Raw genomic sequence first — 24,590 nt, forward strand, 5'->3', positions numbered from 1 at the left:
GACCAATGGACAGTTAATCAATTCTATTTATTATTTTTTTATTTAAAAATGCATTTGGTTTACATCTTATACCTTACATTTATGAATCATTCGAATTGTTTATTTCACATATTAAAATCTTTAATTTTCGTGCTCCTGACTGCTGCTGTCGTTTCCTGAGGTTATAGTTTCCCAGAAATGTATGATCGCCGCAACCATCTTTCTATTATTTCCCATGAGGATTTGACTCCATCGTTCCTCTGTTTCCATTTCGACGGGTGCACTTTGGTATTTGTCACTATATAACAGACTTTTTTTGATTGAGTGCTTCGCATTCCATTATTACATGGTAAAGGGTTTCTGTTTTCCCCAACGTTAGACAGAATTTGCAGTCGCTGTTCGCATTTTTGTTTAAAGTCCATTTTCCCCGCACTTCTCTTGTGGGGAGTAAATTTAATCTCAATCTTAAGAACTTGTCTCGAATTCTTCGATCGGGGTATAAATTGAGGTAATGGGGGAGTTGGTTAAGTGCACGTGACTCTACATTGCACTTTAAGTTCAATTTATATCGGTCTTTCATTTCTTGTGTCGTTATCCAATCAAGTCGACTAAGCTTTTTTTTTGCAATTTGTGGCATTCGTGTTAGAGTCTCCAGTGTTATTCCCTTTCCATTACATATGCTCATTGACGCTTCCTTCCATTTTTTTTAGTGCTGTATCGTTCACTTGTAACTCTGTTGTTCTTAGAATTTCTAAGGCCGGAATCTTCTCTTCGCTATTCAATTTTCTGAATAAATCCAATGTTTTCCATTCTATTATTGATTCCAGCGATTGAAGGCCCAGCTCATATCGTATTCGGGCCATCGGTATATTTTGAGGAGGCCTAGTACTTTCCGCCAGTAAATCGCCTCCAGCTTTGTCCATATTGATCTATCCAGATTGATCATTGCTTCTGCCCCATACGCAAGTATTGCAGTAACCTTTTGTTTATAAAAGGTTACTACCGGCTTTAGCGAGAATTTTCCGAATTTCTTATGAATCACCAGACCCTGTCGTGCAAGTGCTTTGGTTTTGGATTTCAAATGTTGAGCCCATGGAATTTCTGTGGATGATTGATTAATCCATATTCCTAGATACTTGTACGTAGTAACCTGTATCCATTTTTCCGGTTGTAAATAGTATGAAAACACTTTTTTCCCTTTTTGCTTTCTATATGTTAGGGCCATGATTTTTGTCTTCTTGATGTTTATTGTAAGTTTGTTTTTTTCCATGTATTTTTGCGTTTTGCTGAGTGCCGTTTGGAATCCACACAGTATTTTGCCAGCAGAATAATATCATCTGCATAGATCAAACATGGCACTGCAGTTGCGTTTAGTTTCCGAGGGTTAATGTTTGGTACATTTATCGACTCTTTGAAGTCCGATGTAAATAGGCTGAACAGAGCTGCTGACAACGGACATCCTTGCTTTAGCCCGTGCCAGGTGTTAATTTGGTTAGTTATGATGCCTTCTGCTGTTATTCTTAATTGTATTTTGGTGTTAGTATACAAGAGTTTTATAGGCTCCAGCATATCACAGGGACATCTCCATTGCTCAAGTTTGGTCCAAAGCAAGTCTCAGTTGATTTTGCCGTAGGCAAGGCTCAGATCGACATATGCTACAATTATGTCCGTTTTGGTTCTTTCTGCTTCATGCTTCATCAAGTTTAGAATTGTCAAATTTGCATTTGTGCCAACGTTGCGTACAAATCCTGTCTATCGAACTGCGAGATGGTTATTTTGTTTTGCACACATATTTAGTCTTGTGAGTAGCAGGTTAGTGAAAATTTTCCCCAGGGGATCCAAGAGTGCCAATGGTCGGTAATTCATTGGATCTTTGGATGATCTTTGTTTGTATATAGGTATGAGTGTTGCTAATCTCCATGAATCCGGGATTCTTTTGGTGCGATTGATCAGATCTATAATTTTGTCGCAAAATTGTGCCCAGATTTCTGGGTTCTGTTTTAATGTTGCATTTCACATGCCATCAGGCCAGGGGGCTCTTGATGCATTTAGTTTTTTTATTGTGTTGGTCAATTCTTCATATCGTAGCTTACACTCCATGTCTTTCCCGAGGGGTGCGGGATTTTGTTTCCAGCTGTCGGTCTTTCCTTATAAAGATCTGTGAAATACTTTACCCAATCTTCTTCCGAGACATCCACTATCATCGCATCCTATGTTTTTATCCTGTTTCAGTAGTTCCCATAGGCGTCTTGTATTGCTGTTTTTGAGAGTCTTCATCATACGTTCAGCATTTTCTTGTTCTTGCATCATTTTTGCAGTTTTTAGCCAGATTTTTAATTTTTGTTTTGCTTGGCCGAAAATTCTTTTTTTAGTTCATGGGGATTCCTTTTTAGCTTTCTTAATTTCAATTTTCTTTTCATGTTTCTTTTCCGCAATTACTTTATTATATGTGTATTTTGTTTCAGACTGTAGTTGTTTGTTCTGTCTCTGCTTTAGTTTGAATTGGTTCAATAACCATCCATAATTGATGTTGCTAACATCATCTTTCTTTGAGTTCTTTAAGGAGTCTGTGATATCTGTTCGTTTGCTTTGTGGTATCCTCAGACGATTCATTCTGTTTGTCAGGGTCAATGAGGGAATATTTATTTTCGAGCATTCGTTAGTGTTCTTTTCCCACGAGCGCTTAAGTATGTAGTGATCGCTATGTGCGCTAAACACATTCGTGGCCTTGGTTTTAGTTTGTGAGATTCCTTTGCTGATGTAGTCAATGATTGACCTAGTTTTCCCTCGTGACCATGTAGGTGTTGGTCTATTTGTTAATGTGTTTAGTGCATCCCATCGTTCAAAGTTTCTATTGCATGTTTCTCTTGACCATCTTTGGGCTCTATGTTCTAGCAAAGGTTCTTCTATTATTTCTCCTTTGCCATCAAATAGATGCAAATTAAAATCACTGCATATAATGAATTCTACACCTTGATGTTTCTGTGCGATGTTATCGATCTTGGTCAATATAGAGTCTATTACTGTTTCTTCATTAAATTTCCTCAGGTTCCAGTAGACATTTGTGATATTTAGGTGTTTGTCACTTATTGACGTGGTGGGGTTCAGTTGTTGTTTCTTTGTTTGTGTCTTCAATAAAGTGTTTTGTGCCCAATTTCCAATATTTTGGTACTCAATCAGTTCGAATGCCGCGTCTTGTCTGATTAAGGTAAGGAGGCCTGCTGACTGTCTACCTGCTATGTTGGATGTTGCAGGGTTAGTGTATGTGAGGAATCCTTCACACACCGGTGGTTCAGTTAACCACGTCTCCTGTAGACATATTACATTTTCTATATTCAACTCCGGTTGTTCACTTTGGAAAAGGTGTGTATGGCCCCTTGTGTTCCATATACATAATGTAAGTAATGTATTGGTACTTTCTGTTCGTTGTTATTTCATCGTGTTTTTTTGGCTTCTCTTGCCTGTTTTCTTCTGGATTAATCTCTCGCCAAAAAGGGGATGTTTCATAATTCCATCCTTGTGGTATTTCTAAATTATATTTAATTATAAGGACTCTGATTGGAAAAAACTTGAGGGCTTCATCTGTCGAAAGGTTTTAGATTGCCAAACTGTGTCCCTGTCTGTATTGTAAGGTACAAACCTGGCCTTCTATCTATTTCTATTCAGATGAACTGGAGAACTCTATCAGTATACAGAAAGATTTTGCCCACCCCCCTAAAATATCCATGTTCACTAAACTAAACGAGTTGATGATAAACAACAATTCCTCCTTACTGACACACTGGGTGGATTAATGCGCAAACCAGCTGAGTAGCGTGAATAGACCTAGTGACTCCTTGCTAGTTTCCCCTCATAAGGTAAAGAAAGCTCTATGGGAACTAGATTGGAACATCACTAAAACGTCCATTACAAAACACTTACTTTATCCGGATCTATTACGAAAAGAGAAGGCCTATCAACAAGTGGAGACTTATACTGAAAAGTTCTCCTGGCCCAAATTGAGGCGGACGTTTATGAGAGTGAGGTTTAATCTTTGCCCTTTTGTGGAGGTCCAGGGGGCCAGTCTGGGGATTCCCAGAGATACAAGTGTATGTAGGCTTTGCCACACACAGGGGTGATTGAGATGCTGGAACACCTAGTAACGAAGTGTCTAAACACCTTCCAGATAAGATTTGAACATTTTAGTGGGTTTCTTAGTGAAAAAGGTTATATGTAGCGACACAATTCTGGAATGAGAAACTTGCAGGAGGGCCTGTCTCTCTTTCACTGACAACTATTAGATGTTTTCAAGAGATTTTGAACTCGGATTAGAATAATCATTTATTTAAAGATGAAATGTATGTTTTATGGAATTTATGTTTATGAATGTTGTCAGTATTTTGTGTGAATATTTAATTTTGTATTGATAACATGTGTGTAAACAAAAAAGAAATGAAAAGTAGGGTTTGATTATAAACTGTTGCACAATATAAAAAAAATAATCCACAAACCCTGTGAACTGCGGTGGCATGCTATGGAATACAAACGTACAAAGCCATATTAAATTAGCTACATTCTATGTATATTTAAAAGGTTCCATAAAAACCTGTGAAAGGATTGGCCCTTTAACCGTTAATAACTGTATATGGTAAGAAAGACAACTTATTGGGAGGTCTTACCTCCACAGGAAGCCAATCAAGAGAATGCAGTATCAGTCAGATATGATCAAACCTGTGAGACCCTGTCACATACCAGGCTGCAGCCCATTCCATGGCTTTAAAAGGGGCTTGGAGGATTTGGAAATACCAGTCAGATCCACAACTGCCACATCTGCAATGGGAAACACTTGATAACATACAACATACATCATGTTGTGCCTTATTTGCCTGTCCTGCTGCCCATGATGAGTGGGAGTTGTCTGTTGATGAATGCCGGGTGACTGTGCAGTTCAGATCATGTTGGGAATGTGCTTGAATGAATGTTGTATGTGAATGTAAGTTGGAGGCATGGATCGTATGAGCGGGATGTGTGGTGGGTGACTCCTGTGTGTATGTACTTTTAAGGCTTAAGGACTTGATCTTGAAGAGTAATTTGGAGAATAAACCCAGTCTGCCTACTTTCTTATCACCTGTGTCATTTGGACCTTTTAAATGGAAATACTTAACATATATCACTGTCTTAGGTGCTTAGGTTAACACAGGTTCAGTTATAAATCGCATAACAGCACAATACATAGGTTTTTCAGAATGACTGTTTGAATCTTGGAAAAGTGCAAGTACTTGGCCTGGAAGGCAAATACATTGGAGTTCCCATCCACAGAAATCTCTGTGTGCTACTGCGGAATAAGGAGTGGACAAACTAAAGAGGAGAGAAGCAAGACCTCAATGTTTGGAAGTCAGCTTTAGCTGTAGAAATGGCATCAAGTGCCTTACAGCCATGCACTTAACTGAGAGCAGTCTTGCATGCATGCTACTGGACTGCAGGACCAAATGAGTTTCATAGAATTTAGGGTGATTCCATGTAGATATTAAACAGCATAATGATAAGGTTGATGTTAAGGTCAGGACACACACCAAACACAGCAATCACCTGACAAACTGATCAGCACTCTTGACACGCTTTGGTTACTGGCTGAAAGGGTTGGAAGTGGTGTTGTGGCTGCTGTAGGTAGCCCAGAACCTGTTGAAGGTTCTATCTGCCGGAAAGAAAAAACAGACACTCATTAATTTGGGACAAATATATCCATAAACAAACACAAATCATGTCAGATGACTAAGAGAGATGCAATTCTTGTACACTATTAGAGAGCAACTTTGCAGGTCCACAAACCCTCCCTTCCACACCTAACCTGAAACTAGGCGATCTGCTCCCCCCTGCTTCCTCCCTGGGTGCTTGTAGATCTCTTGCTGCCACATTGCCTACCAACACACCCCTCCTATGACAGCTTCCTGCTCCCCTGTATCACTGCTTCCTTCATGGTGTACACCCCATGACTTGTAAAGCGCTCCATTGCTTCCTGAAGCTAGACCCCACTTAATAATAATATTAATAATAATATGTTTAAGTGCTATTTGGAATCGATCCAGTAACTCAGCAACAACCAATTAAATTAAGCCCTGACTGTCAAAAGGTACCTTCAAAGAACCCATGCAAGTTATCCTGATGGATTTCCATTCTTCTGCATATCCTCAAGGATCTGCAAATATGATGAGAAGCCGGGATTCACCAGACAAATCAGGATCAGCTCAGCAGAATGATATTGCCATCTTCCAAGGTACTGGGATATTAAAGCCTTGGCTTGTTTTAGCTTTGCACGCATAGTCATGTCATCAAGTAGTGCATTCTCCTAAATACTGACCATTCTCACTGCACTCCATTAAAAATTACAATATCAAGTAAAAACAAATAGTCCACGTTATGTGGCTAAATACTTCATTCCAAAGGGCTGCACACCTTTCCAGTGCTTCATCAAGTGGCCGGTCGCTCACTGGCCACTCACATGTTCAATAGGAAACTGCTTTTCCATGTCCGTTGTGCTATGAGGGTCAGTGGAATACACCAAAAGACCAAACACAAAATGGTAGCTACAATAGGCTTCATTAAAGTAACTTCAAATTGATCTCAGTCTTAAGTGGTGTAGGTGCCTCTCCCCGGCTTACTACGTGTAAGAGAAAATAAAATAACCAACACAGAGACCCGGCTGCAAGAGTTCAAAGGATGGTTTATTTCTACAGCTAGGAAATAACCCAAAAAGCCCTACCTAACATTTACATCATCACTCATATATATATCAAGTAAAGTAATTCTAACAAAAAATACTAAATGGACCCGATTGGCCAGGCGGTGTGGTGCTGTAGGTGTGGGTGGCATCTCTTCCTTCTGATTGGCTGAGTGGCTGACGAGATGATGTGCTCCATGCAGGTCAGGGTCCGGTCACTGTGGTCACTACCTAAGCTAATATGTTGCATTCGTAAAACACTAAATAACAAATTATCTAAACATTTTATGCTACTTTTCATATTTCTACACAAATTACACATAGTATTTATTATCAGTACAATTGGGTCATTCGTGGCTTTAATTGGAGGCCTTGACCTTTATTGTGCATGTAAAAAAGAGTCAAGCTGTGTTTCACATATCTCCTAAGCTTTAGACCTATTAGTGTAAGTAAAAACATATACTGTGGCAAAGTGCTTACGGTTAGTAGCGCGTGTGTTGGGTGGGTTTCGCAGCGCAGGCCAGGGTCTGGCACTTGAAAGAAATTCCATACAGGGAGCACAGGGTCAGGATGGCAATAAATTGCTCTAAATGGGGGTGGGCGGCTTGCACGTTTATGGGGAAGAACGAGCAGAAAGTGCTTAGCTCATCCTGGTTCACATGCTGGTTCTCCTGCTAACAGTGATCTCAGAGGAAGAATACTGTATCATATTGGTTATTGCAACTTTCTCCAGCTTCAGCGTGAGAATGGGAGCGCAAAGTTTTTATTCGCAGGGGGAGTGCAAGGGTGGGGGCCAGCCAGCTGCCTGCTTGCCTTGTGTGTGTGTCTCTGTCCTTGGCTATTGCAGTGGAAGGGGTGCTGAGCCTTGCTGTACTATCGCAGTGAGGCCTGTTTACCCTTGATGGAGTCGAAAGGGGGCACAAAAGATGGATGCCCGTGTCCTGCTCAGTAGTCACATCTATGTAGCGGTCAACCGTGGTTAACTTTACATAGAGCAAGGGGCAACCCCACTACTGGAGGCATGTGGTCCAAGTCCCTTACTGAGGAGTGTACGGCGCGAGGGGGCGTAGGGCCCCTCACTCCCATACATTCCCCCCTTTCGTTACATCTAAAGTAACAAACTACTTATCTCGTTCTTTCCGTTCTACCTTCGGTAGCGCTCAGCTTCAGCCACAACCTCATCCCAAGCAGGCGTACCCTTTATGGGCATCCATGCTTTGCACACACTTCTCAAGCTGTTACCCCTTCTTGCGTATTCTTCTGGGGTGACCATTAAGTATATCCCACCATCCCCATCCAAATCTATCCAAGCCTCGTTATACCAAAGCAAGTCCTTTGGTTCTTTAATGGTAGTGTAATGTAGATTATCGACCACGTCCTCATACTGCTTATAGATGGCAGTCATTCTATACTGCGGTGTGGTGTATTCTCCAGTTTGTACTTGGGCATCTATCATGGTAGCCACCGTTGTCTTCGGCCCACTGTTACCATCATCATCGCTGAATTAGGCATATTATTTTCACAGCATCTTAGTCCCAGTTGGCACACACAAAATATTAGGAGAAGAAAGACAATAATGGGAATGAGTATCTTCGCTGTTATGTTCACCCATGATGGTATCCAGCTGAACAGATTGTCGAACCACGTGCTGTTGTCTGCTCCACCTTCCGTTCTCATTCTTTCTCCTAAATTATGCACTGCTGTTATCACGTGTGACAGTGTCCCGTTATCAGCATCTGAAGTTGGTGCGAACGTGCAGCACGCCCACCAATTCTTTTGCAAACACCGCCGTCCATCGCCGTGATAAGATCTAAGACATATCTGTTTTGCATCGTCATCAGGCACAGTGCACGGAGCTCTATTTTTATGATGTTGAATCCTTCTTCAGTGTCGTTAGCCAGCTGGATGAGCTCCGAGTGTGTTATCTGCAGCCATTTCGTGTTTGTGCTGGCTTGAACGCCTGGTGCTAGAAATTATGCAAAAAATGTCTCTACAGATGAGAAAAGCTTGTACTGCTGTGGGATTTCAGCAAGGAGTTCTGACGATTTGGACGAAATATAATTGGATCTTTTGCTGCGTGACAACTTGGTTATCAATGTTTCTTCTGACAATAGTTCGTAAGCTGGGGGCTCTGTGATTGTCTCAGCGGGCGCTGTCGATGGTTCAGCCGATTGCCCTGCTGCCTATATGTCAGCCGATTGGCCTGCTGTCGAACTGTCAGCCGAAGGCCTTGCTGTAAACTGAACGTGGCTCTCTGGTATCACCATTAGTGCTGAGTGAAGTGTGGCTAGGGCACAAGTGCCCCTCCAGGATGCTGGGAGATGCAGGTAAGCTTGTTTGCCACAGATCCAGTATATGTCCATTAATGCGGCAGTGCCTTTTTTCATATCTGGTATTATTAAAGTCTTATTGCACTGCTGTGTATTTCCCATATTCACCTTCCCTTCTCCATGGAAGCAAAGTTTGTGCTGTATTTCCTTTTGAATCTTTATGGGTCTCTCCAGTGGTGTGACCCATGTCAGCTTGGTGATATGCTGTGACCAGATGGGGATGCACGTTTCTTTTGCCCACTCGTATGTTTCGTCTGGCAGCCCTCGAAGCCCCTCAGCTTTGCATTCAATCGTTTCATCATGCCACTTGTTGTCTGCATACATTGTCCCTTTTATGATAAAAAATTACTCCTTGTCGTCTGCTGGTGCATGTTTGTTCGTTTTCCCATTTTTCCATGGTGACTGTGTGTGCCTGAAATGTCTTTTTTATTCTACACAGCATTAGATGAATCAAACATTGGGCCTCAGACAAGGGTACTTTCTGTGGAATTAACATTTTTGGGGTTCCAGTTGCATGAGGAATAAGTGAGCACACGTACCAACTTTCATTACTTGCTTGCTTTGCTGCGGTGCTCATGTCTGAATACCATTTATTTGATTGGTCAGGGTGTCGGGGGTCCTCTATTTCATCTAACCCCAGGTTGTGATAAATATCATATCTGTTTTTTCCTGCCCCCCTTTTTCTCCTCCTTCTTTTGTTTTTTAATTGGGTACCAACTCGTTGATATTGCAGCGGGAATATTCTGGACCATGCATCATCAATGTTGTTCATGGTGACATGTGTGTATTCAGTAGTGGTTTCTGGTGCCGTGTGTGTGTGCATGCTTGTATTTCTGGAGTTAGTCAACCAATAGTAACCGTCATTTACATCCCATCCAGGCTCTATTTCCTTGGCCATAGTATTACTCAACAATGGAATAGCAGTTTTGTTCACATGCAATTGGTTATAAGGTGGCGTTGCATTTATACTATTCGATTCAATGTTATAAGTGTCCTTCCAAATGGTTGTTACTCCAGTCCATATTAGTTTAGACCCTGGTTTTGTCATGTTAGCCCTGCTCCCCCCTTTGTTCATTTCATTTACCACAAATAAAACAACGTTATACCAAATAAAATAAAACATCATTATTGCAAATAGTATGACAGCATATTTTATAATGCATTCTACATTGCTCAATCTACTGGCCCTAGTGGCATCCCTATTTCTATCTAACATTTCAGCCTGCTCAGCCGTTTCATCGCATTGGCTCATGTTGAACCTATGTGGGCGAGACAAATTCGTTAAGTCATCATGAAAAGAAACATATTTGCAATTGTTCATTCTTTTTCATCTTTTGCTTAGTTTAGGCATTTAACAATTTCTTTACATTTATCATAAAAACAATGAAGAAAAATAGGAGAAATAACACGATTCATATGAGAATAAGAGATAAAAAAAAGAGAGAGAGAGACAGAATATGTAAAAAACATTTTAGTTGCAGTTTCCATCATGTCAGACTGTGTTAGTGGTGCCATCCACACAGTCTGTTTCATTTTGGGGGAGTGCGACATTGCGCGCCCTTCTCACGTCCGAGAGGTGCACCCAGTATTTCAGTCCCTTCACTTTAACTGCAGTTGGGGTACTGTACACCACTGTGTATGGACCATGAAATCTTGGTGAATTCCACCTTCTTACAAAACTTCTAACATAGATGTGTTCCCCTGGCATTAATGGCCCCTTCCGGCCTATCTGCTGCTGGCATGGAGGTGTCTGTTGCTACATCTTCAGAAAATGGCGGAGCAATTTGTTTTGCTATGCTGAGTACTGTGTGGGTTAGCTGTGCTAGGTATTCCTTAAACTCTTCCCCCAGCACTGTGGCAGCCCTGTGTGCATCAGACGCCCTCCTAACAGGAGAGAGCGGCGTGTGCATTCTTCTCCCCCTCACGATTTCGTGGGGGCTCAAATAGTGATCCTTGCATGGTTGATTTCTGAGTTGGACCAGTGCTAGGGGCAGACAATATATCCAATTTTTTTTCAACGTGCTGCATAATTTCGATAAATTGCTTTTGAGCAGCCCGTTGATCCTCTCCACAACTCCATTGGCCATTGGATGATAAGTTGAACATAGTTTATGTTTCACCCCCAGAAGGGAGGTTACTTCTTTGAAAAGATCATTCACAAAGTGCGTGCCGTTGTCTGAACGGATCACGTCACAGATTCCCCACCGCGAGAATACTTCTCGCACAAGGAACTTGGCAGCACATTTTGTATCAGGATGGGGACAGGGGCCCGCTTCCACCCACTGTGAAAAAGGGCATACCACCACAATCAAGTATCTCACTCCATTACATCTTTCTCCCATATCGGCCTAGTCGATATGTAGTTCTCTGAATGGACCTGTAGGGCGTGGCAAAGTGCCACGCAGAGTTCGTAATGTCATTCCTGAATTGTAAGTTTGGCATGTAGTACACTCAATCACAAATTTAGACAAGTATTCGTGCAGATTGGGAACAAACCAATCCTCCTGAATGTCTGAGGCGATGTGTTGGTTTGCAACGTGAGCTGGGAAGTGCAGTTGTTGGAACGCTACTTCTAATAATTCCACAGGCATCACTACCTTGCCTGTCATTTCCTGTCTCCAAATGAGATCTGTGGCTGATTGTTTACACCCTCGTTTGCCCCACAACTCCTGCTCTTCCGGTGGGGCCCTTCTCTGGAGTTCTATCAATTGTGCTATGGGCCTGTTACTGTATGCTTCTGCTGGTTGTTCTGCTGTGGCTGTTTTTACAACGTACTCTGATGTTGGTATCTTATTGAAGTACGAGGCCTCCTTTGCTGCTGTGTCGGCTGCTGCGTTCCCCAATGAGGCAGCGTCTGTTTTATTGTTATGGGCTTGGCATTTAACCACTGCTACTACCGATGGCTCTGCTAAAGCTTCTATTAGTTCATTTAGCAACGTGGCATGTGAACTGTGGTGGTGGCGTAAGCTGAGTCTGAATATATTTGGCTGTGTGTAACGCGCTGATTAGTGCAGTCAGTTCGGCTGCTTGTGCAGAGTAGTGTGAGGGGAGGAGCTTTTGAACAATCACTTCGTATGTGTCTTCTTCCATGCGCACTACTGCCATCCCCACATGTTTCTCTCCTGTCTCTGAGTTTATGGATGCTGACCCGTCTATGAAATAGATTTCTCCTTCTGTAAGGGCATTTTCTCTTGCTTTGGGAATGTCATCGCCCTCTCCCTCATATGTGCAACAATCGTGTTCCTGTAAATCTTCAGTTGTGCATGGCTCTGTAATGAATGTGGCTGGGTTCACTGTCTTGCATCTGACCATGTGTACATTTGGACTGGATATTATTATTTCATAAGCAGATGCTCTCTGTGTTGTGAGAGTAGATTTTGATCTTTCCAGGATAGCAAATAATGAGTGTTCCGCATACAACGTCACTGAACATCCCATTACGATCGTGGCACTTTTCTCAATGGTGAAGGCCGCTGCAGCGAGGGCCTGTTCACAAGCAAAATGTCCTGCATTACTGGGTCTAATATTCCACTGTAGTACGCTAATGGTTTGTGGCCTAGCAATGTCTTTTGTGTCAATACTGCTGTCATCAATGTTCCATTGCTGTGTGAAAACAGGAAAAATTCCCTTTCATAATCTGAATTTGCAAGGACTGGAGCATCTGCAATAAGGTCTTTTAATCGGGAAAATTGGGCAATTGTCTCATGTGTCCATTTTATTGGGGCCCTGTTCTTCTGTGCTTCCTTCAGTGCTTGTAGAATTGGCCGTGTGTATGCTGCATAATCGAGGATCCATGCTCGGCAATAGTTACATATGCCAAGAAATGTCTGCATGTCCTTCACTGTCTTTGGTATGATAATGTGTCGAATGGCAGCTGCTCTGTCTGGTAGCATTCTTTTTCCATCTTTAGATATTTGCTGGCCGAGATATACAACGTCTGCAAGGCAGTATTGTAACTTTCCTTTGTCCACCTTGTATCCCTTGGCAGCCAATACGTTAAGCAATGTTATTGAGTCTTCTCTACACTCTTCTTCTGTTTTGCTGCAGACGAGTAAATCATCTACGTACTGTATAATGGTACTCCCTACATCTATGTTGCCGATGCCTTCTCGTAGTACTCTGTTAAAAATGCTTGGGCTCTCGCAATACCCCTGTGGGAGTCTGCGGTGTTCATATCTGCTGTTTCCTAATGTATAGGATGTAAGGTACTGCGACTCCGGTGCGAGTGGCACAGAGAAAAAGGCATTTTTCAAATCAATGACAGTGAAGCAAGTTGCCTCTTTTGGTATACTGCACAATATTGATGCCGGGTTAGGCACTAATGGGAACTATTTTTGGATGACGTCATTGAGTGGGCGGAGATCTTGGACCATTCTCCACGCCCCTCCTTTCGCTTTTTTAATCGGAACAATCGCTGTGTTGCATGGGGAAGTTGATGGCACTAAGATACCTTGGCTTAGGAGTGCATTCACTGTTCCTCTAATACCTTCCTCTGCATCTTTGGATATTGGGTATTGCTTCACTCTGGGTGGGAGGGCACCTGGTTTCAGTTTTATCTTTATGGGAGTCACCTCATGCAACAATCCCACATCGTGTGGCCCTGTAGTCCAAATTCCAGGTGCTACCCTGGCCATGTCTTCCTCAAATATTGTCAGTGGGGCCTTTATGTTAGCCATGAGTGGGTTGTGTATTTCTCTGTATTGGATCATAATGTCACATGGTATGCGTATTTCCATTATTATTTCTCCATCCCCCTCGTAATCGGTAAACAATTCTTCATCAGTTATATCTTTTAGCATTATGTTCGGCTCTATGCATAGCACACTTCTCCACTCGTCCAGGCCTATGACCACAATGCGTCTGTTGGAAACTTGAACTGCCTCAATGTAAATAGATATAATTGTGCCTGGCACTACATCTGTTGGTGTGATTGGGCGGAATATGAAGTCTGATGGTATTCTCCACTCTTTTTGTGTTATTTCAGGCACTACTCGGGCTAATACCTGTATTCCATAGATGAACATGTCCATGTCAATGGGGATCCCTCTTATTCCAACTTCCTTTGTAATCGTGCTTATTATCAGGAGTGCTCGTACTGGACATACCCCTGGTGTCGAGCACACTATCCCTCTTTCAGTAAAAGCTATGGTCATTTTTAATTTACTGAGCAAGTCTCGTCCCATCAAATTGATTGGCGCATCTTCGTAATACAATAAGGGTGCACGCACTGTTTTTCCCCCTACTGTTACATCAAGATCTTTTGTGTAAGGAACTTTTAAAATAGCCCCAGAGAACCCCTGCGTTTCCAAATTTCTTCCCGAGAGCGGAAACCGCCCTTCTGTGAGACATGATCTTTCTGCTCCAGAGTCTACCATAAAGATAAACTGCTTGTTTCCTATCTCTGCCGCCACTAGTGGTTCCCCATTTGCACTTTGTGTGGTGGATAGGACTGGACACGCAAGTACTCCCTGTGGGCTGTCCTAGTCTTGGTATCTTTGCTGACCTGGCACTGAAAAAACGTTGTCACCTACGACCGTTACGCCACGGAATGGTGCAAGGGCACCGTTTGCAGCCGCTGCAAAAGGGTTATTGTTTATGTTCCCTACTGAGTTTTGTCTTGCCATGGGCTGTAGTGCGTTTTGCTGTTGTGGCTGCTGCTGTTGTGGGGCTGGCTGTCTTTGTTGCATTTGGGGGTCATAGCAGTATTGATCTTGTTGTCCCCCCCTCCCCATTGGAGCTCCACAAGGGCTACCTGGGTGTGGGCAACCGCACCCCTGTACATTGTTCATGGGCTGCTGCTGCCCCTGAAAATACCCTGATGGTTGCATTCTACAATCTCGTGAATAATGTCCCCACCTTCCACAATTCCAACATGACCCCTGTTGTCCTCCTCTTGGTCCTTGCCCACCATTCCCTCTGTTTCCCATTCCTCTGTATCCTCCCCTCTGCTCACGGTACCCACCTCTTCCTTGGGCCGGCCTGTTCTGCCACTGTGATCCTTGGCATGGCTGTTCCTCTCCGTTCCACTGTCCTTGGTCCTCTCTAACCCACTGCGCTGCTATCCCAATGGGCCTTCCTCCCGCGTTTCCCTCTCCTTCGTTTTCTCTATCTGCAGTTATACTGGCAGTAATGGCGGCGACCTTCACTAATTTTGTCTGCACTAGTTTTGCTTCGTCGGCCAGCCTCTTTTGTGTGACCTCCTTTTCCTTCTCTTTGATCCTCCTCCAATGGTGTACAATTATGCTCTGAATTTCAGGCCACCCTTTGGCTTCGATCCCAGCTATTATGTCCAAGGCCTTCTGCACCTCTTTCGGCAACCCCTTTTTAATGATAAAATAAAATAAGGCTGTTGATTGATTCCATGCTGTACCAGTTTCACTTCTCCATAAGTCTTGCACTCGCAAAATGAATTGCACAGGATCCTCGCTCTCCTCCATCGTGCACTGCATCACTGCATGTAAGTCTGGAACGTCTGGAAATGCACGCCGCAATGTATCCCACACTTGTGCTCGAACATTGTTGAATGGTGATCCATCGCGGCGATCACAGTTCATTGTTACTCCCGGGAACCCTGCCCTTTCCCAGATTGTGTCTGCTTGATCCCCGATTGCTGATACTAATAAGCTTTTCACATCACCTATAGCTAACAGCACGCCTGCCGTGTTTTTCTCAAATACATGTATTCACTTACCTGCTCCTCCCGTCAACGGGGGGAGGAGTTTTAACAGGTTGTTTTTGTCCATTTGGGCCCACGGGATATAGTTTGGCCTACCTGCTCCTTTATGTATTAGTGGCATTTGTAGTTTCTGTTTCTTTCCTGTTTTACTCATTCTCCCTTTTTTCGTTTTACTTACCAGTCGGATCCCTGTCCTCCCTGTTCGTTGTCTTAATCTACCCTGCCATAATGGTGGTGATAGTGTGTCTGGCTAACGGCAGTTTGGCAGTGGGGAACCCTCTTTGGCAGCTGCCTCTTCGTATTCATCTAAATCATCCCATACTTCTTGTATTTCTGACTCTGGTTCGTTATTATCCTCCCAGTTTTCCTTGGGTTCACTTCCTTGTCTTTCACCCTGATCTCCACTTTGTTGACTCTCTGGTGTATCTGGGCGTATAATTCTCACTGGCTTGTTATTCAATTGGAACAGGAACTGTCCTGACTGCCACTCTTTTTCTTGTCTTTGCTGTGATGACTTCCCTTGTGATGCTATAGATTGCCCTGATACTGAGACTGCTGGGGTTGCATTACTTACTGCCCCTATCGGGGGTGTGAGATCTGCCAGTGACAGCGGGGGTACCTCCCCTCCCCCTGGCAGCATTTGCCTTTTGTCGCATAGAGCTCTTAACCGTGTTATTTCCATTTGTGCGTGTGCCAGCTGGCGATTTAAATCACCTGTTAAACGTGCTATGTTCACAGGAGGTGCACTCGTGGGGCCGTACAGGCCTCCTTTGTCATATGGTGGGGGTTCAGGGGCTGTTGCCCCGCACTGAGCAGTGGGGGTGGGTGGTATATACAGGGGCTCACTAAACCCTACTGCTGCCTGGTCATTAAGGATACTAGGTCCAACACTCTTTTGTCGAATGACCCTCCTTCTGACCAAATTGGTATAACCCCATCTCCTTTTATCTCAGTGATCCACTGATCGTGATACTTCTGTATCCTGTTGCTATATAGTGGAAGGTGCTGACAAATATGTGCTAGTGGCGTTACTCCCCCCATGGCAATGCTTTTTTCCCTTTCTTGTGTGTTCTGGTACCCTTGAGTCCCTTCCCACCTCTCACTTGGTATTTCAGTTACAATATGTGAAAATACGTTCTTTATCAATGCTCGCAATTATGGTATGTCACATTAGCTGTTCTTTCTGAGAGGTGTTACTTGGTCACCTCTCACAATTTATTTCTTTGCCTATTATTCATGAATCAATAAGTTATTTGTACTGAATTACTTAAGCTTGTTCAACAAGACATATACACAAAGCAGACCGACAAACATATAATCATGCAACATGCACATGCACTGCCTGCGCGTGTTTGTTCTTTCCCTATTCCCGTTACTTTCCCTGGTTTTTCTTCTTCCCTATTCTACCTACTATTTCACATTCACTCCCCACCTCTTTCACCTTTATTATGTCTCAAGATTTCTTACCTCCACGGAAAAAGAATATTCTAAAACTACTCCGAGTCTACTCAATATACAAGACCCCTACTATTTTCTCTTTATCTCTATTCTGCACTTGGTCGGGACAAATGCTACGTGGCACCGCCTTCTACCCCGTACGGGCTAGGATACCACTTCTCTTCTTCTCACTTCTTACAACACCTAATGGCCATATAAAGGATAGATCAGAAAAGCCTCGCCGTCACCCACACAGACCCTATTCTTAACTACCTTCACTTTGTTGCTAATTCCCTTCTTCCCGTATTTCCCCTTACCTTCCTTTGGGGTCTTTGCAACCGGGACTCCACGTGTTCAGTCAGGTACTCCGAGGGTCACCGCTCATGGCCAGACCTCGCTCAGGTCCGTCCCCCAACCAAGCCATGGCCTACCTTGGCGAGCAGCCTTTTCGATCGGGTATTCGTCAACCGGGAACCCTTGACCCTTTCTTCTTGATGTGCACAGTCTGGTCAACCGTGGAGGCGATGGTCTTGCTCGGGGCGTCCTGGATCTCGCTGCCGGGTGGTGCAGGCCTCGAGGCACCTCTCTAAATCACGTCGCGGGGGTCACCAAAAATTTAGGTGCCTCTCCCCGGCTTACTACGTGTAAGAGAAAATAAAATAACCAACACAACCCCTGTCGGGGAATGAGGCACTGAGACCAGGCTGCAAGAGTTCACAGGATGGTTTATTTCTCCAGCTAGGAAATAACCCAAAAAGCCCTACCTAACATTTACATCATCACTCATATATATATCAATTAAAGTAACTCTAACAAAAAATACTAAATGGACCCGATTGGCCAGGCGGTGTGGTGCTGTAGGTGTGGGTGGCATCTCTTCCTTCTGATTGGCTGAGTGGCTGACGAGATGATGGACGTCAAATATCTTGTGCCCCACGCAGGTCAGGGTCCGGTCACTGTGGTCACTACCTAAGCTAATATGTTTTATTCGTAAAACACTAAATAACAAATTATCTAAACATTTTATGCTACTTTTCATATTTATTATCAGTACAATTGGGTCATTCGTGGCTTTAATTGGAGGCCTTGACCGTTATTGTGCATGTAAAAAAGAGTCAAGCTGTGTTTCACATATCTCCTAAGCTTTAGACCTATTAGTGTAAGTAAAAACATATATTGTGGCAAAGTGCTTAAGGTTAGTAGCGGGTGTGTTGGGTGGGTTTCGCAGCGCAGGCGAGGGTCTGGCACTTGAAAGAAATACCTTACAGGGAGCGCAGGGTCAGGATGGCAATAAATTGCTCTAAATGGGGGTGGGTGGCTTGCACGTTTATGGGGACGTACAAGCAGAAAGTGCTTAGCTCATCCTGGTTCACATGCTGGTTCTCATACTAACAGTGATCTCAGAGGAAGAAAACTGTATCATATTAGTTGTTGCAACTTTCTCCAGCTTCAGCGTGAGAATGGGAGCGCAAAGCTTTCCTTCGCAGGGGGAGTGCAAGGGTGGGGGCCAGCCAGCTGCCTGCGCGCCTTGTGTGTGTGTGTCTCTGTCCTTGGCTATTGCAGTGGAAGGGGGGCTGAGCCTTGCTGTACTATCGCAGTGAGGCCGGTTTACCCAAGATGGAGTCGAAAGGGGGCACAAAAGATGGATGCCCCGTGTCCTGTTCAGTAGTCCCATCTATGTAGCAGTCAACCGTGGTTAACTTTACATAAGGGCAAGGGGCAACCCCACTACTGGAGGCACGTGGTCCAAGTCCGGTACTGAGGAGTGTACGGCGCGAGGGGACCTGGGGGCCCCTCACTCCCATACAGTGGGTTTCTTTCATCTTTTCAGCCGTCTCGAGGTTCCTTGAGAAGAGCCACAGTGGTCGGGGAACAACGCTGCCCCTTACAGTCTCAAAGTACCACTCCCAGGTCAGCAGCCATTGCTGGGTCTTCTCCACAACCATCTGCAGGTCAAAGTTTTGCCTCGATTTTCACTCCCAGGTTTAAGAAACTGTGCACCCTTCTTCTCAGGACTTACTGGGAAGTACACCTTAGTTTTACTGTCTGTGCGGAATCGGGGTGCAGTCCGTGCAGGCACCTTAATAGTGCTCCTGAGGTTGGCACACACCCATGCTGTGGGTTGCTTGACAATTTTCAATCTGCTTAATGGGCTTGATTTGGGTGTATGTAATAAATAGTATGCCGGATTAATAGGGCACATGCAACAGGTGTTTTTGGTTCTGGTTAAAGGCCAGTGTGAGCCTCTGTGCAAGCTCCCTGAACATGTTAATGCCCACTGTTTGAGGACAGGGTAAAGGTTGTAGCACCATTATTGTTTATTTTCTACAGAGAAATAGCTGAATCCCTTAAAAGGACAATGGGGCTCATTATGAGTTTGCTTGTATACAGCAAAAGTGACACTAATAGCAGTTACTGCCACTTTTACTGTACCGGCCAATCATGAGTAGCCGGTAACACGGTTGCCGATTACACTGTCACCGGTAATACCGTTGTTGGATGCACCAGCACTGGTATTACTGGCAATGGAATACCAGATGCCAGTATCTTGGCCGACGGTATTACTGACAAAACGGTATTACCGGCTGATCATGAGATGGGAAAACAGCGGTAATACTGCCAAATCCTGCCAGTAATACCGACAAAAGCACGCCGGAAAAACCTCCCCTGCAAGCTGGAGGTAAATGCCACAGGTGAGTGAAAACAGGACACAGGTGCTCGCAATCAACCTAGGTGAATCCAATGCACACATGAAGGGTGCATGAGGGCCACTCCCGCACCTCAGAAACACCAATCCAATAGCACCGTGATCTGGTCTGTGCAAGGGTGAGCAATGCAGCTGTTGCAGTTGGATATTGACCTGCGGGAATATCACAGGAAGCAAGCAGCATGCAAGAGAAGGAGGAGGAGGAGGAGAAGGAGGAGGCTAATGGTGAGGAGGAGATAGCGGGCAAAGAGAGCACCCATACCCCGGGACAGGGCCTCACCCTAGAACCAACAGATGGCAGAGACCTTAGTGGAACTACTGACCCTGATCCAGAGGATACTAGAAGCAGAATCAACTTCAGCACAGCCATACCAACACTGGTGAAGCTGGTGGCGACGGGCATATATCAGCACAGTGGCCACGCTGCATGGCATCTCACAGCCTGCCTTCTCCATGGTGCATGGACAGGTGCCGAAAGCACTCCTGCGCCATGTTGGATGTTTTACCACACTCTCTACCACCAAGGCACAGGAGAACGCCATCAAGGTGTAACGCTCACCTGATTCCCAGGGAGGCGCTGATCCCGGCTGGGCTGCTATCGTTTCTTCAATTGAGAAGCGTAGAGCTCGGACGACTCTCAGGACTGGGCTTCCTCTTATCGAATGTCTGACTTGCAGGGTAAGTTTTCTGCAGGTGGAAGAAAAAGGGTTAATCACCGTTTGATGGGATTCCTTCTCCCACCAATCGCCAGTTTCTCCCACAGCTTAGCTTTCTACTTGTCTCGGCGAGCTCTCACCTTAGGCGTATAAATGCTGAGCTCTCCATCCTGCGTCTGGTGCAGGGGTGTGTGGATTCCAGTTACGTCACTGGATGAGTTCAGTGTTGAGGCTCAAGTCTTTTGCGGCCTTAGTTGTGGCACTGGTGCTGGGGTGCCGAAGAGCGATGCCGCCGTTACTGCACGTTACTGTAAGTATACTGTAGTCTTTAGGCTTTAAAAGATGGGCACCTCAATAATGTCCCTTTTCCTTTGTTTCAGGCCTCGGGATGCTGTGGGCGTAGTTTTCCGTTGCCGCTGCACGTGCCGATGCACGTAAGTATAATGTTCGTTGGCCGCTTTTAATGGCACCTCTAATAATGTCCTTTTTCTAGTTTTCAGGTGCCGGGATGCTGCGGGCTTTATATCCGTTGCCACTGCACGTACCGATGCACGTAAGTATAATGATCGTTGGCCGCTTTTAATGGCACCTCTAATAATGTCCTTTTTCTAGTTTTCAGGTGCCGGGATGCTGCGGTTGATGCGGCCGCTTCTGCGCGTGCAAAAACTGGTAAGTTAAGATGAATGCGACTGCCTTCACCCGAACCCCTTTTTAATTATGTCCTTTGCCTTTCAGGTGCAGAGAAGCTGCCGAAGAGAAGGCCGCGGTTAGCTCCGTTGCAATCACGGATGGATCAGGTAAGCGGGCGCGGCTGCGAGCGAGTTGCACTTTTCTAACCTTATGTTTATTCTTTGCAGGTTTTGCCGGTGACTGGATTCCGGGATCTGGTAAGTATTGTTCTGTGTCTTTCTTCATCCACAGGTTGCTGCGCGGAAGCTGAAGATGACTCTGGACCTGGAATGCAGGAGCCGACTCGGTGAGCGTCCTGCTGCTGCTGCAGAATAACGCGAAGCACGTGTTTTCCATCGGGCGTGGTTTAAATAGCAGAGAAGTGCTTCCAGTGTGTGTTCTTCCACCGGTTCCACCCAGGTAAGAAAAGAGTTCCTGAATGGAGGGAATAGTTCCTCCCAGCCCTGATGGCTGGGGACTTCAACCAGACTGGATTGTTCTGGGTAAATATGCAGCATGGTCTGCCTCAGGTAAGTCCACCCAAGCATTATTACACTGTTTATCAATATGAGCCCGGCCCCTGTGGCGCCGGGACTGAAACCCTTCATGAGCCTGGACACGGTCCAAAGGGCCCCTGTAGGGGTCTGCTGGGTCCGGAGTAGTGGAAGACGGGTCTGCTTCCGAGGGCGCTGGGCCAGTCCTGGCCCCTCGGGAGTAGCGCCCATGACAGCACCCCCCCCCCCTCAAGGCCCCTCCCAAACTTGTCCTCCCCGGGGGTTTTGGTTTATCGGGAAAGGTTCGGTGAAATTTCTGGACTAGACGAGGAGCATGGACGTGGTCATAGGGTTCCCATGACCTTTCCTGAGGTCCGTAGCTTTTCCAGTCCATTAGGTAGAATAGCTTCGATCTGATGATTTTAGAGTCCAAAATGTCTTTTACTTCAAATTCGGGCTCCCCATTCACTTGAATGGGCTCTGGAGGATTGGTCAATCTGGTTCCAGGTTGCATGGGTTTCAAAAGAGATACGTGAAATACAGGATGTATTCTCATATGGGTTGGCAATTCTAATTTAACGGCCACTGGATTAATTATGGCAGTAATTGGATATGGTCCCCGGTATTTGGGTTTGAATGCGCGAGGCCCTTTAAGCGATAAATGTTTGGTGGACAGCCAGACTTGATCCCCAACCTGGTATTGAGGGGCATTGCTTCGGTGTTGATCTGCTCCTTTTTTGTACCTCTCCTTAGCTTGTTGTAGATGTGCAGTCGCTTCCTTAAAAGCTTGGGTAATAACGGTGTGCAATTGATCCACGGCGGGTGTTCCAAGATCTTGAGGTGGATCAAGGTTGGAGGTTCGAGGATGAATCCCATACAAGATGTAGAAGGGACTCTTCCCGGTACCCGAATGAACTGAATTGTTGTAAGCATATTCAGCTATCCAAAGGATGTCCTTCCAGTTACTCTCCGACTGTTGTAGCATGCATCGTAAATATTGCTCGAGAGTCTGGTTTGTTCTCTAGGTTTGCCCGTCGGTCTGGGGATGATGGCTGGTCGAAAGTCTTACATCGATTTGAGCTAATCAACAACAGCTATGCCAAAAGTGGGAAATAAACTGGCTCCCCCTATCTGAGATTAGTACTGACAGGAAGCCGTGTAGCCGGACGATGTTTTCAAGAAATACTTTGGCTAGGACTGATGCTGAAGGTAAGCCTTTTAGCGGAATGAAGTGGGCCATTTTAGAAAACAGGTCAACAATAACAAGAATGGTGTTGTACCCGGAACAGGAGGGTAAGTCTGTGATGAAGTCCATGGAAAGGGTATGCCAGGGACACGGTGGGATGTCTAATGGTTGCAGAAGACCAGCCGGCCTCTTCTTCTGACCCTTGTTTTGAGCACACACACCGCAGGACATCACAAATTCCTTTATGTCTTTTCTCCACGAAGGCCACCAGAAGTGTCTCTTCACCTTTTCTGTGGTTTTGGCAATGCCAGGGTGACCCTCAATTAATGAATCATGATAGCAAGAGATTACCTGTCTTTGTAAATCGGCGTGTGGTAGGAACAATCGTCCTTGGAAATAAGGCAAGTCATTGCTTACGGTGAAATCTTTTCCTTTTTGTAACCAGTTCAGTAAGTCTGGTGAGGTTACAAGTTGTTTAGTTTTTTCTTCAATATCCTCAATGGATTGTGAAGAAATCAGACCCACGATCCTTTGTTCAGGAATTATTGGTACAGGTTCTGGATTGGCAACGTTATCTCCCATTCCAATTCGGGAAAGAGCATCCGCTTTGCCGTTCTTGTTGCCGGGGCGATAAGTGATCACGAAGTTAAATTCAGCAAAGAATAGAGCCCAGCGAAGCTGTCTGGAGGATTGAGCCTTGGCGGTTTTCAGATACTGCAGATTTCGATGATCGGTGATCACTGTGACGGTGTGTCTGGCCCCGAGGAGATAATGCCGCCATGCCTTAAAGGCTGATTTAATCGCTAGAAGCTCTTTGTCTGTGATGGTGTAGTTGATCTCAGGCGCTGAGAACTTCCGAGACCAGAATGCCACAGGATGCAGTTGGTTAGTCTCTGGATCTCTTTGTGATAGGACTGCTCCCATTGCTAAGCTGGAGGCGTCGGTTTCAACGATGTAAGGGAGGTCCGGGCGTGGGTGTTTCAGTATTGGCGCCGAGGTGAATTTAGCCTTTAGCTCTTGGAAGGCTTGTTCTGCTTCTGCGGACCATTCAAAGCGTTTATTTTTTCTTAAGAGGGCGGTGATGGGTTGTACCACTCGTGAAAACTCTGGAATAAATCTACGGTAAAAATTGGCAAAGCCTAGCATGCTTTGAACGCCTTTCACGGAAGTAGGAGACAGCCATTTGAGGATAGCGTCTACTTTTCTCGAGTCCATGTGGACTCCTTTGGGTGTCAGAATAAATCCCAAAAATTCGACCTCAGTGACATGAAAAACACATTTTTCGAGCTTGGTAAAAAGTTTATGTTGGCGAAGTTTTTCAAGGACCGCCCTAACATGATTTCGATGGTCAGCTTCTGAAGATGAGTACACAAGAATGTCATCTATGTAGACGACAACGCAGACATCAATGAGCTCTCTGAGGACATCATTCATAAAATATTGGAAGGCGGCCGGTGCATTGCATAGTCCAAAGGGCATCACTTGGTATTCAAATAGCCCATACTTAGTGCGAAAGGCCGTCTTCCATTCATCTCCTTCCTTGACCCGTACCAAGTGATAAGCTCCCCGGAGATCAAGCTTAGTATAAATACGGGCGTTTTTTACCTGGTCAAGGCGTTCCGGGATCAGAGGTAAGGGGTACCGGTTTTTTACTGTTATCTGGTTCAGAGCATGATAATCTATACAGGTTCTGAGGTCACCTTCTTTTTTTGGTACGAAGAACAGAGCCGAGGATGCAGGGGACTTCGACGGACGGATA

At 44.8% G+C, this 24,590-nt stretch overlaps 1 protein-coding gene across 1 annotated transcript in view; it reads left to right on the forward strand.

The window, feature by feature from the left end:
* Positions 1–24,590, forward strand: part of LOC138528587 (uncharacterized) — a 1,521,057-nt gene that overhangs the window by 313,982 nt on the left and 1,182,485 nt on the right. The gene's annotated exons all lie outside the window — the stretch shown is intronic.

Source organism: Ambystoma mexicanum, chromosome 7q (genome assembly GCF_040938575.1).
Source record: "Ambystoma mexicanum isolate Mex_15411 chromosome 7q, UKY_AmexF1_1, whole genome shotgun sequence".
Lineage (NCBI taxonomy): Eukaryota > Metazoa > Chordata > Amphibia > Caudata > Ambystomatidae > Ambystoma > Ambystoma mexicanum.